This window comes from Triticum urartu, chromosome 3A, assembly GCF_056163025.1.
Source record: "Triticum urartu cultivar PI428250 chromosome 3A, HENAU_Tu73, whole genome shotgun sequence".
In the NCBI taxonomy this organism is placed as follows: domain Eukaryota; kingdom Viridiplantae; phylum Streptophyta; class Magnoliopsida; order Poales; family Poaceae; genus Triticum; species Triticum urartu.
In genome coordinates this window covers 425867963-425882192 of record NC_141875.1, presented here as the reverse complement: position 1 = coordinate 425882192, position 14230 = coordinate 425867963, and positions in this window count along the sequence as shown.

Here is a 14230-nt window from a genome sequence, read left to right as displayed (position 1 = left end):
GAGTGTACACATTCACAAGTTCCCACTCACAGTTGTACCCAATATAAACAACCCAATCTCCATTTGCGCCTTCCCAAGCCTTGCCCTCAAGCGATGGCATCTTAACATTATACGTATCATTATCAAGCGGCATCAACTTACACAAGGCGAGGCTTCCCTCGTCCCCGCGCCAGTCAGCATGGTCACGGCGAAGAAGATAGGGGATATCAAACCGCTCCTGGACCCATGGGTTCCTTGTAATGATGTTATTAGTTGAGGCAAGAATGGTCTTGAACGAACCTTCCATGCTAGCCGAGGTGATGACGTCGCACCGATCAATGAGTTCCTCCACCGCGTCATCATTCAGATCGGGGCAAGAATAACGGGGTCGTTTCCGGCTTGTTCCCTCCATGGAGAAGATGATCAAACAATGGTAGAAGGAAGGGTGAAGGCAAATGGAGGAGGGAGGAAGAGATAGTGTGCGACAGCAGTTCCAAATCGACAGGGAAAGGCGAAGAGTCGGTGGACGGTTGCCACGGTACACGAAGAGGCGCCTGGGGAGTGAAGGGTTGCCACAGAGGTCACACACTGACGACAAGGGCCGAGAGAACCACATGCAATCCCATCGCACAACACACACGTCTTGTTAAGTTGAACCATTTTTGTTCTCTTGTGTCAACGCAAACAGTTCATCCGAGTGGACTGCATGTCGTATATCGCACATACCTTGATCTGGCTGACCATTTCTTTTGTGTTGCCTAATCACAAACAGTTCATCCGAGTGAACTATATGTTGTATATCACACACATCTTCATCTGGCTGCCCGTTTCTTTTGTGTTGCCTAATCACGAACAGTTCATCCGAGTGAACCGTATGCTGTGTATCGCACATGCCTTCATCTGGCTGCCCGTTTCTTTTGTTCCTCCTCACCGCATACAGTTAATTGAACTGAACCGTATGCCCTTCATCGCAAATGCAACTAAAATCTGAACCGTGTTTGATGCGTCCTCCATCACAAACGTTTTATACATTTCTGATGGTTTTCATACACCACCATTTGCGATTATGGCATCGCACACAGTTTCTCGAAGGGTCTCTGATTGTAGTGTCGTGTTAGCAGCATCCTGTAGTAGTGTAAAAATAGTATTGATTCATGGAATAAGTGCAAAGAATATTTTATCTCTAAGTATTTTCCTCCCGCTAAGATCAACTCTCTTAGAAACGATAGTATGAATTTTAAGCAACTTGATCATGAGCATGTTGCACAAGCTTGGGAGAGGATGAAATTAACGATACGTAATTGCCCTACACATGGTTTGAATTTATGGATGATTATAAAATTTTTTTATGCCATATTGAATTTTGCTTCTAGAAATCTTTTAGATTCGGCTGCGGAGGCACTTTTATGGAAATCACTTTAGGAGAAGCTACTAAACTCCAAGATAATATTATGGTTAATTATTCTCAATGGCACACCGAAAGATCCACTAGTAAAAAAGTTCATGCGATTGAAGAGATTAATGTTTTGAGTGGAAAGATGGATGAACTTATGAAATTGTTTGCTAATAAGAGTGCTTCTTGTGATCCTAATGATATGCCTTTGTCCAATTTGATTGAGAATAATAATGAGTGTAGCGACCAGACCTCAAACGGTCCAATCTCTGTGCTCAGGTGTCATCCCTGGATCAGTAATGCTGACACCACACAGTACTTGAAGGATTTATAACAGAGTAGCAATCACACACTTATTACATTGAGTGTCTCAAAAGAGAACTTATTACAATAAATATGGCTTAAGGCCATCTAATAATGATAACAGCGGAAGGCTTGGAAGATAAGTGAGTCCATCAACTCCAACGGCATCACTGAGTATAGAACCACGACCTAAAACCACCTTAATCATCGTATGAAAAGTCTGCAACATTAACATTGCAGCCTGAAACGGGTCAGCACATGGAATATGCTGGCAAAGTAACACATAGAGAGTAATGGAATGAAATAGGCTATTCTATATGCATATTTGGCTGGTGGAAAGCTCTATGGTTACAGTTTTGCGTAAAGCCAATTTTTTCCTACTGCAAAGGAATAAATTTTATTTAACTATCATGGTAGTTGTTAAACATTGAGAATGGTTGACAGCATTCTCAATCCCAATTAAGCATCATCATTAAACAAAACCCAACAAAATTAATTTTAGAGTAACATGTTGAGATTCACATGATAATCCAAGTACTAGATACTCAAGATGTCCATAACCGGGGACACGGCTAATCATGATTAGTTTATACACTCTGCAGAGGTTTGCGCACTTTTCCCCACAAGACTCGATCGCCTCCGTTTGGTTTCTCGCACTACATGGTGTTTAAGAAACGGATGACCGAGACATAGTCTTTCAGAAGCGCTAGCACCTTACGACCGGGTAGACCGTTACACCTACCTTCCCCTACATCTGCTAGTCTACCACTGTAAGAGTTCGCACAACTTAGTCAACTATGCTAGAGCCCATAATAGCTTGTGGCTGCACACGAAAGTTTCTAGCATGAATAATCTCATGATCCCTTTGAGCCTGGGTGGCGGTCCATAAAGAAAAATAGGCAATCGCTGGAATACCCAGGTGCCTCAATCCACCCAGATATGTATTTAAGTTGCCACCTTAAATAAACCATTAATTAACAATATCACATCTGTCATGGATACACTCACCCAATCCACGTCTACTAGCATAGCATGGCATAATAAGCAAACGTAGAAGTAACTCCCAAAGGTTTGATAATAACAGGTAATAGGTACTACCTCAACTACTTCCCAAACCCACAATTTAATTAGATCCTAATCATGAAATGTGTGAGGATTGATCTAATGCAATAAAACTGGGTAGTGGGAAAGCATGATCAAAGTGTTACTTGCCTTCCTGATGATCCGGGAAACCTAGTGATTCGAAGTAGCAAGCGGCGCACTCCGGGTACTCTATCGCAAACAAACAAGCATACAATAAGTACTCAAATAATGCACAGGTAAAACTCAAATAAGAGATCTAACCAGAAAGTTCAACTTAAGAACTCCGGTTGGCAAAAAGAATCAAATCGAACGAAGCAACGAAAGACAAATGGCAAAGGAAACATGCTTTGATTACTATTTTGGATCTAGGGAAATTTTTACAGTGGAAAAAACTTGTTTGAGTTGGTTAAACGGAAAGAGGGTTTCGAGACGAAACTCCAGGCGCTTGAATCGCCTGATTCCGATAAACGAGCGAAAAGTTAGACTAAAACGAAAATCGGATCAGGAATCGCGATCAGAAAAATCATGGATTTAATCCGACAAAAAGAAAAAAACGACGAACGTTCGTTAAAACGAACGAACGGAGGAACGCTCGCTAATTAAATAAACCGGAAAACCGATCTATTTAAAAAAACCGAAACTAAAAAAACAAACAAAACCGATCGGTTTTCTAAAAAAAACCGGCGGCGAAAAAACTACCTCCGGCGGCGGCGGATCCGGCGATGGCGGCGAGCGGCGCGGCGCGGGCGGTGGGGCGGCGGCGAGGCGGCAGCGCGGCCTAGGGTTAGGGTTTCGGGGGCGGGGCGCGACTTGGGTTGGCCTCGGGGCCTCGGGGCGCTATTTGAAGGCCCGGCCAGGCGGAGTCCTAGCCGGTTACGGCCCAAGGTCGGTTCGGACTCTTTTTTTAAAATAATTACGCTTAGAAAAAACAAAGGAATACTATACGGACTCCCAAAATCCCGAAATAAATTTTCCCCGGCTTCTAAAATCAAGCCGCACAGGATGAACATTTATTTGGGGCCTAAATGCAATTTTGAAAAATGCGCATTTTTCCCTAATACAAATAAAATAGCAAATAAAACCAAAAAATCTTATTTGATTTTTTATTAAATCCTCAATATTTCTTTATTTTGGGAAAGTCATTTTATTCCCTCTCTCATATTTTTGTAATAGAAATAATTGAAGATAAAATAAATAAAATCAAATGATCCTATTTTCAAAATTTGAGAAAACTCAAATAGGAAAATAACGAAATCCCCAAATCTCTCCAAGGGTCCTTGAGTTGCGTAGAATTTCTAGGATCAACCAGAATGCAACAAAATATGATATGCAATGATGATCTATTGTATAACATTCCAAATTGAAAATTTGGGATGTTACAAACCTACCCCCCTTAGGATGAATCTCGCCCTCGAGATTCGGGTTGGCTAGAAAATAGGTGAGGGTGGTCCTTCAGCAAATCTTCCTCTCGTTCCCAGGTGGCTTCATCCTCCGTGTGGTGGCTCCACTAAACCTTGCAAGACTTGATAACCTTGCTGCGGGTGACTCGACTGACATACTCTAGAATCTTAACTGGTTTCTCCTCATAGGTCAAATCACTGTCCAACTGAATTGCTTCCAGTGGTACTGTATCTCTCAACGGTATATCAGCCATCTCTGCGTGGCACTTCTTCAACTGGGATACGTGGAACACGTTGTGAACTCCTGACAATCCTTCGGGCAATTCCAACTTATAGGCTACTTCTCCCAAATGCTCCAAAACTTTGTAGGGCCCTACAAAACGGGGCGCTAACTTTCCCTTAACTCCAAAGCGCTTAACTCCTCGAAGTGGTGATACTCGAAGATAAACTCGGTCTCCGACTTCGTAAACTGTCTCCTTGCATTTAGAATCTGCATAACTCTTCTGTCTGGATTGAGCTACCTTGAGCCTATCGCGAATCAATTTCACTTTTTGTTCAGACTCCTTTATCAGATCCGGTCCAAACAACTGGCGATCTCCAACTTCATCCCATGACAATGGGGTCCTGCACCTCCTTCCGTAGGCTTCGAAAGGGGCCATCTTCAAACTGGATTGATAGCTGTTGTTGTAAGAGAACTTTGCATACAGCAAATTCTCGTCCCAGCTAGATCCGTAATCTAGCGCACAAGCTCTTAGCATATCCTCCAAAATCTGATTGACTCTCTCGGTCTATCCATCTGTCTGCGGGTGGAAAGCTGTGCTAAACTCCAGTCTGGTACCCAATGTTTCATGCAACTGATTCCAGAACTTTGAGGCAAATTGGGTTCCTCTATCTGATACTATGCTCCTTGGAACTCCATGCAGACAAACGATTCTAGTCGTGTATATCTTTGCCAACTTTGCACTGGTATAGGTAGTCTTCACTGGAATGAAATGAGCTACCTTTGTCAAACGATCGACTACAACCCATATCGAGTCATAGCCTGAACGTGTTCTGGGAAATCCTATAATAAAATCCATGCCTAGCTTATCCCACTTCCATTCGGGTATCGGCAATGGCTGTAGCAATCCGGCTGGCTTCTGATGCTCTACCTTTACTCTCTGACATACATCACAAACTGCTACATATTCCGCAATATCCTTCTTCATTCCAGTCCACCAGAAAATATCCTTCAAATCCAAATACATCTTGGTATTTCCTGGGTGAATCGAATACGGTGAATCATGGGCCTCTTGTAAAATTAACTTCCTGATCTCTGAATCATTTGGTACATAGACACGGTCTTCAAACCATAAGGTATCGTGCTCATCCTCACGAAATCTCTTAGCTTTTCCTTTGCTCATTTTCTCCTTAATAGAAGCAATCTCCTTGTCAGTCTTTTGAGATTCTCTGTCTTATCCATCAAAGTAGACTGAATCTCCAATGCTGCTACATAGCCTCTTGGAACTATTTCCAAACATAGCTCTCGAAGATTTTCGGCTAACTCCCTTAGTAAATCTCCCGTCATTAGGGTGTTGACGTGGCTCTTACGTCTCAACCGTCAGCTACTACGTTAGCTTTTCCGGGGTGATAATGCAATTTCATATCATAATCCTTGATGAGCTCCAAGCATCTCCTTTGTCTGAGGTTCAACTCCTTTTGTGTGAAAATATACTTCAAACTCTTGTGATCCGTGTACACCTCACAATGGTTTCCAATCAGAAAATGTCTCCAGGTCTTCAATGCATGCACTACGGCTGCTAACTCCAAATCATGCGTAGCATAATTCAACTCATGGGGCTTAAGCTGTCGTGAGGCATATGAAACAACTCTTCCTTCCTGCATAAGCACTGCTCCAAGTCCTCGACGTGAAGCGTCACAATACACCTCATAATCCTTGGTCTGATCCGGTAAAATCAATACTGGTGAGGTAACCAAACGTTTCTTCAACTCTTGGAAACTGGCCTCACATTCCTCAGTCCATTTGAACTTGGTATCCTTCTTCAACAACTCCGTCATAGGCTTCACAATCTTTGAGAAATTCTCAATAAACCTCCGGTAGTATCCTGCGAGTCCAAGAAAACTCGGGATCTCTCCAACTGTTGTTGGGGCTTTCCAATTGGTCACAGTATCAACTTTAGTGGGATCTACTGCTATACCTTCTCCGGATATAACGTGTCCGAGAAATCCAACTTCTTTCAACCAAAACTCACATTTGCTAAACTTGGCATATAATTGATGTTCTCTGAGCTTTCCGAGTACCAAACGCAAATGCTCCTTATGCTCCTCTTCATTTTTCGAGTAAACCAGGATATCATCAATGAACAATACGACGAACTTATCCAAGAACTCCATAAACACTTTGTTCATCATGTTCATAAAATATGCAGGTGCGTTAGTGAGACCAAATGACATAACGGTATACTCGTACAGCCCATACCTGGTGGTAAAAGCCGTCTTAGGTATATCCTGTTCTCGAATCTTCAACTGATGGTATCCTGATCGCAGATCGATCTTGGAAAATACCTTAGCTCCTTGCAATCGATCAAACAGATCATTGATCATTGGTAGTGGGTACTTGTTCTTGATGGTTACTTCATTCAATCCTCGATAATCAACAACCATCCTTAACGATCCATCCTTCTTCTCCACTAGAAGTACTGGCGATCCCCAAGGCAAAGAACTTGGGAGAATATATCCTTTATCCAGTATCTCCTTAATCTGCTTCTTAATCTCCACCAAATCCTTTGCGGGCATCCTATATGGTCTCTTTGATATTGGCCCTGTGCCTGGCAAAAGCTCAATCAAAAACTCAATATCTCTATCCGGTGGCATGCCTGGCAACTCTTCTGGAAATACATCGGGGAAATCCTTCACTACTGGTACTTCCTCCTGCACAACTCTTGTTAAACAATTTACTTGAGTCCTCTTCGGCACATGCCGGGATACATACTTGATCCTTCTCCCTTCTGGGGTGGTAAGCAAGATCGACTTACTGGCGCAATCGATGTTTCCTCCATACATCGACAACCAATCCATACCCAGAATTACATCCAAACCTTGTGATTCCAATATTATCAAATCCGAGGGAAACACATGCCTACCTATACTTAATGGCACTTGAAAACATCCTTGGCTAGCCATATACTCCGCTCCTGGTGAGCTTACTAACATAGGTGTTCTAAGAACTTTGGTGGGCAGGTTATACTTATCCAAAAATCCCCTTGATATGTATGAATGCGATGCACCAGTATCAAAAAGAACGAGCGTAGTAAATGACTTAACCAAAAACTTACCGATTACTGCATCCGGCTGCTCTTCAACCTCCTCCACGTTAACGTGGTTCACCTGTCCCCTGTTGAAAGGGTTCGGCTTCTTCCCAGATCTTCCATTTCCATTACCATTCTGTGATTCAGGACATTCATTGGCATAATGTACGGTCTTCTGGTACTTAAAACAAGTGACTTGGCTCAGGTCTCTCTTGGCTGGGGTCGATGGGTTGGTGCGGTTCTGGCCGTTGCTTCCTCCATTCCCATTACCATTCTTGGTCCATTAGGATTGTGCAAGCTACCTCCTCCATGGGTATGCTGAAAATGTCCTCCCGGTCTAGGGGTAAAACGTGGCTTCTGCTGAGCTCCTGAATTGTGCTTCCCTTGTCCATACTTCCTCTTGCGATTCTCAATCTGCTGCTGCTTCCCTTCAATCATGAGAGCACGATCTACCAACTCCTGGTAATTGTTGAAGGTTGCTACCATCAACTGCATGCTCAACTCATCATTCAGTCCTTCCAGAAACTTCTCCTGCTTAGCTGCATCCGTAGCAATGTCATCTGGGGCATAACATGCTAATTTACTAAAGTCCTCCACATACTGGCCAATTGTCCGTCCTCCTTGGTGCAAGTTGCGAAACTCTCGCTTCTTCATGGCCATAGCTCCTGCTAAAACATGGGCAGTTCGAAAAGCCTGCTGAAACTGGTCCCACGTGACAGTGTCGACAGGGAAAGTGAATGTGAAATTATCCCACCATGATGCTGCGGGTCCTTCAAGCTGATGTGCGGCAAACTTCACCTTTTCCGCATCCGTGCATCCTGTTGTGGTCAACTCTCTAGCTGTCTTGCGGAGCCAATCATCTGCTACTATCGGCTCGGTGCTACTGGAGAACACCGGCGGATTTAGCCTAAGAAAACGGGCTAAGTGATCAATAGGTGGTGGTGGTGGTGGGTTGTTGTTGTTGTTCCCCTGATTCTGATTCTGGACTAGCAACTGCATCAATGTGTTCTGCTGCTGGATCAACTGGGTGAGCTCCGGTGGGAAGGTAAATCCGGGGTCACGTCTCGGAGGCATCTGAGGGTTTAGAAAAGATGAGATTTAAGAATAGAGGGGTCTAAAGGGAAAACAATACCCATATGCACATGAGGCAAAAGCAGACAATTCACTTCATTCAATCAATCAAACAAGGGCATACAATCGATCTAATTATCGCAAAAGTGCTCGGACTACTATATTTACATGGTGGACTACTACTACTACTGATGAGGTGGTCTACTAAAAATATTCTTCGGTTGCAGACTCCATGATATCTGCTCCAACATAGTCATCATCGCTATCATCTGGATCCGAGTCGGTGTCATCGATGATGATGTAGTCTTCCGGGCGAATCTCCTTGGGTTCTTCATCTTCTTCTACTAGTGTAGGGCCTCCCATAAATATTCCGATCTTCTTGATCAGATCGTCATTCTTCTCCACTAATACTACGATTTCCTCTTCATAATCTTCACGTGTAGCCTTGAGTTCTTCCTCCAGTTCCTTGATTCTTGTCCTCGCCTTCTTCAGATCTATCATGTCGGTGCACATCTGGTTCTCCTGACGTCAAATGTGCTGGTTTAACTCCTGGATAAAAGCTGCAACTGATCTATCCTTTTTGGTGCTGATCATCTCTTAGTGCTCATCTCGGCGCCCACAAATCTGGTAGATAGTATCCTTGAGATCATTGCGGTAAACTTCTCCAATGTGTCCCATGGCGATGTGAGCTGCCATGCTCTTTCCTAGACTCCAAGTTGGTGCATCAAAAGAAAACTCTATGGGCTCAGTGACTGGCATGAACGTCTTTCCTGGAACTTGAACTTGAATCATCCAACACTCTTCTTCAGGTAAAGTGGCGTTGTAGGTTCCGGTGAAGCTTGGTACTCCTATGTTCAGGTATGTAGTGACTTCCTTCAAGTGACGTCCAAAGGGTGTATCTTCATCCGGTTGCGTGAACTTGTTCCTTGCATCCGCCATCCTAAAAGAGTAGAAAAGATGAGAAGTCAGAAAGAGAAGAGAGTGAGTAGTGATCCAGGTCTTTAGCTTAGTGGTCGTGTCCTATAGTCAGCGTGTGCTCTGATACCATCTTGTAGCGACCAGACCTCAAACGGTCCAATCTCTGTGCTCAGGTGTCATCCCTGGATCAGTAATGCTGACACCACACAGTACTTGAAGGATTTATAACAGAGTAGCAATCACACACTTATTACATCGAGTGTCTCAAAAGAGAACTTATTACAATAAATATGGCTTAAGGCCATCTAATAATGATAACAGCGGAAGGCTTGGAAGATAAGTGAGTCCATCAACTCCAACGGCATCACTGAGTATAGAACCACGACCTAAAACCACCTTAATCATCGTATGAAAAGTCTGCAACATTAACATTGCAGCCTGAAATGGGTCAGCACATGGAATATGCTGGCAAAGTAACACATAGAGAGTAATGGAATGAAATAGGCTATTCTATATGCATATTTGGCTGGTGGAAAGCTCTATGGTTACAGTTTTGCGTAAAGCCAATTTTTTCCTACTGCAAAGGAATAAATTTTATTTAACTATCATGGTAGTTGTTAAACATTGAGAATGGTTGACAGCATTCTCAATCCCAATTAAGCATCATCATTAAACAAAATCCAACAAAATTAATTTTAGAGTAACATGTTGAGATTCACATGATAATCCAGGTACTAGATACTCAAGATGTCCATAACCGGGGACACGGCTAATCATGATTAGTTTATACACTCTGCAGAGGTTTGCACACTTTTCCCCACAAGACTCGATCGCCTCCGTTTGGTTTCTCGCACTACATGGTGTTTGAGAAACGGATGACCGAGACATAGTCTTTCAGAAGCGCTAGCACCTTACGACCGGGTAGACCGTTACACCTACCTTCCCCTACATCTGCTAGTCTACCACTGTAAGAGTTCGCACAACTTAGTCAACTATGCTAGAGCCCATAATAGCTTGTGGCTGCACACGAAAGTTTCTAGCATGAATAATCTCATGATCCCTTTGAGCCTGGGTGGCGGTCCATAAAGAAAAACAGGCAATCGCTGGAATACCCAGGTGCCTCAATCCACCCAGATATGTATTTAAGTTGCCACCTTAAATAAACCATTAATTAACAATATCACATCTGTCATGGATACACTCACCCAATCCACGTCTACTAGCATAGCATGGCATAATAAGCAAACGTAGAAGTAACTCCCAAAGGTTTGATAATAACAGGTAATAGGTACTACCTCAACTACTTCCCAAACCCACAATTTAATTAGATCCTAATCATGCAATGTGTGAGGATTGATCTAATGCAATAAAACTGGGTAGTGGGAAAGCATGATCAAAGTGTTACTTGCCTTCCTGATGATCCGGGAAACCTAGTGATTCGAAGTAGCAAGCGGCGCACTCCGGGTACTCTATCGCAAACAAACAAGCATACAATAAGTACTCAACTAATGCATAGGTAAAACTCAAATAAGAGATCTAACCAGAAAGTTCAACTTAAGAACTCCGGTTGGCAAAAAGAATCAAATCGAACGAAGCAACGAAAGACAAACGGCAAAAGAAACAGGCTTCGTTTACTATTTTGGATCTAGGGAAATTTTTACAGTGGCAAAAACTTATTTGAGTTGGTTAAACGGAAAGAGGGTTTCGAGACAAACTCCAGGCGCTTGAATAGCCTGATTTCGATAAACGAGCGAAAAGTTAGACTAAAACGAAAATCGGATCAGGAATCGCGATCAGAAAAATCACGGATTTAATCCGAGAAAAAGAAAAAAATGACGAACGTTCGTTAAAACGAACGAATGGACGAACACTCGTTAATTAAATAAACCGTAAAACCGATCTATTTAAAAAAACCGAAACTAAAAAAACCAAACAAAACGGACGGAAAACCGATCGGTTTTCTAAAAAACCGGCGGCGAAAAAACTACCTCCGGCAGCGGCGGATCCGGCGGCGGCGGCGAGCGGCGCGGCGCGGGCGACGGGGCGGCGGCGAGGCGGCGGGCGGCGGCGAGGCGGCGGGCGGCGCGGGCGGCGGCGGTGGCGCGGCTTTGGGCGGCGGCGGCGCGGGCGGCAGCGGCGCGGTCTAGTGTTAGGGTTTCGGGGGCGGGGCGCGGCTTGGGCTGGCCTCGGGGCGCTATTTGAAGGCCCGGCCAGGCGGAGTCCTGGCCGGTTACGGCCCAAGGTCGGTTCGGACTCTTTTTTTTAAATAATTACGCTCAGAAAAAAACAAAAGGAATACTAAACGGACTCCAAAAATCCCGAAATAAATTTTCCCCGGCTTCTAAAATCAAGCCGCACAGGATGAACATTTATTTGGGGCCTAAATGCAATTTTGAAAAACGTGCATTTTTCCCTAATACAAATAAATAGCAAATAAAATCAAAATAATCTTATTTGATTTTTTTATTAAATCCTCAATATTTCTTTATTTTGGGAAAGTCATTTTATTCCCTCTCTCATATTTTTGTAATAGAAATAACTGAAGATAAAATAAATAAAATCAAATGATCCTATTTTCAAAATTTGACAAAACTCAAATATGAAAATAACGAAATCCCCAACTCTCTCCAAGGGTTCTTGAGTTGCGTAGAATTTCTAGGATCAACCAGAATGTAACAAAATATGATATGCAATGATGATCTAGTGTATAACATTCCAAATTGAAAATTTGGGATGTTACAATGAATCTAATGATGTGAATTTTGTTCGTAGGAACAATTTTGGTAACAACGTGTATAGAAGAAACTTTAATTCTAGGTCGTTTCCTAACAATTCCTCTAAATAATTATGGTAATTCCTACAACAACTCTTATGGAAATTTTAATAATATGCCCTCTGATTTTGAGACTAGTGTTAAAGAATTTTATGAGTTCGCAAAAGAATTTCAATGCTTTGGTTGAAGAAAAATTGCTTAAGATTGATGAGTTGTCTAGGAACGTGGATAGAATTTCTCTTGATGTTGATTCTTTGAAACTTAGATCTATTCCACCTAAGCATGACATCAATGAGTCTCTCAAAGCCATGAGAATTTTCATTGATGAGTGCAAGGAAAGAACCGCTAGGATGCGTGCTAAAAAGATTGCTTTGTGAAAGCGTGTTCTTCTAGTTTTCATGATAATAATGATGAAGATCTAAAAGTGATTGATGTATCTCCTATTAAATCTTTGTTTTCCAATATGAATCTTGATAAAGATGGGACTGGAGATGAGTCAACTTTAGTTAAAAGGTGTCCCAATGATTCAGAGTTTTTAGATCTTGACGCTAAAATTAAAAAAAGTCGGATTGAAGAGGGCAAAACTTTACATAGCAATGAACCCACTATTTTGGATTTCAAGGACTTTAATTATGATAATTGCTCTTTGATAGATTGTATTTCCTTGTTGCAATCTGTGTTAAATTTCCATCATGCTTATAATCAAAATAAAGCTTTTACTAAACATATCATTGATGCTTTAATGCAATCCTATGAAGAAAAGCTTGAACTAGAAGTTTCTATTCGTAGAAAACTTTATGATGAGTGGAAACCTATTATTAAAATTAAGATTAAAGATTATGAGTGTTATGCTTTGTGTGATTTGGGTGCTAGTGTTTCCACGGTTCCAAAAACTTTGTGTGATGTGTTAGGTTTCCATGAATTTGATGACTGTTCTTTAAATTTGCATCTTCGGATTCCACCATTAAGAAACCTATGGTAAGGATTAATGATGTTCTGATTGTTTCAAATAGGAATTATGTGATTTCATCATTCTTGATATAGATTGCAATCCTACATGTCCTATTATTCTTGGTAGACCTTTCCTTAGAACGATTGGTGCAATTACTGATATTAAAGAAGGAAATACTAGATTTCAATTTCGTTAAGGAAAGGCATGGAACACTTTCCTAGAAATAAAATTAAATTTCCTTATGAATCAATTATGAGAGCCACTTATGGATTGCATACCAAAGTTGACAATACCTAGATCTATTCTTGCTTTTATACCTAGCGAGGGGCTTTAAACGACAGCGCTTGTTGGGAGGCAACCCAATTTTAGTTTTGTTCTTTACTTTTTGTTCTTGTTTAGTAATAAATAATTTATCTAGCCTATGTTATGATTGTGTTTTTATGTTTTAATTAGTGTTTGTGCCAAGTAAAGCCTTTAGGATCTTCTTGGGTGATTATTGTTTGATCTAGCTGATAAAAACAGAAAGTATGCGCTCTCAAAAATAATTTTCGTTTTTTACCAGAGAGCGATAAAATACCAATTCCAACTGCAGTAGATCAATATACAAATTATTTAGGTCCTTCTAATTTTTTATAATTTTTGCAGTTACAGAAGTATTCGAAACCTCCAGATTTCTACAGACTATTATGTTTTGACAGATTCTGTTTTTCGTGTGTTGTTTACTTATTTTGATGAATCTATGAGTAGTATCTGGGGTATGAACCATAGAGAAGTTGGAATACATTAGGTTTAACACCAATATAAATAAAGGATGAGTTCATTACAGTACATTAAAGTGGTGATTTGTTTTCTTATACTAACGGAGCTCATGAGATTTTCTGTTAAGTTTTGTGTTGTGAAGTTTTCAAGTTTTGGGTAAAGATTTGATGGATTTTGGAATAAGGAGTGGAAAGAGCCTAAGCTTGGGGATGCCCCGAAAGGCATCCCCTCTTTCGTCTTCGTCAATCGGTAACTTTACTTGAGGCTATATTTTTATTCACAACATGATAT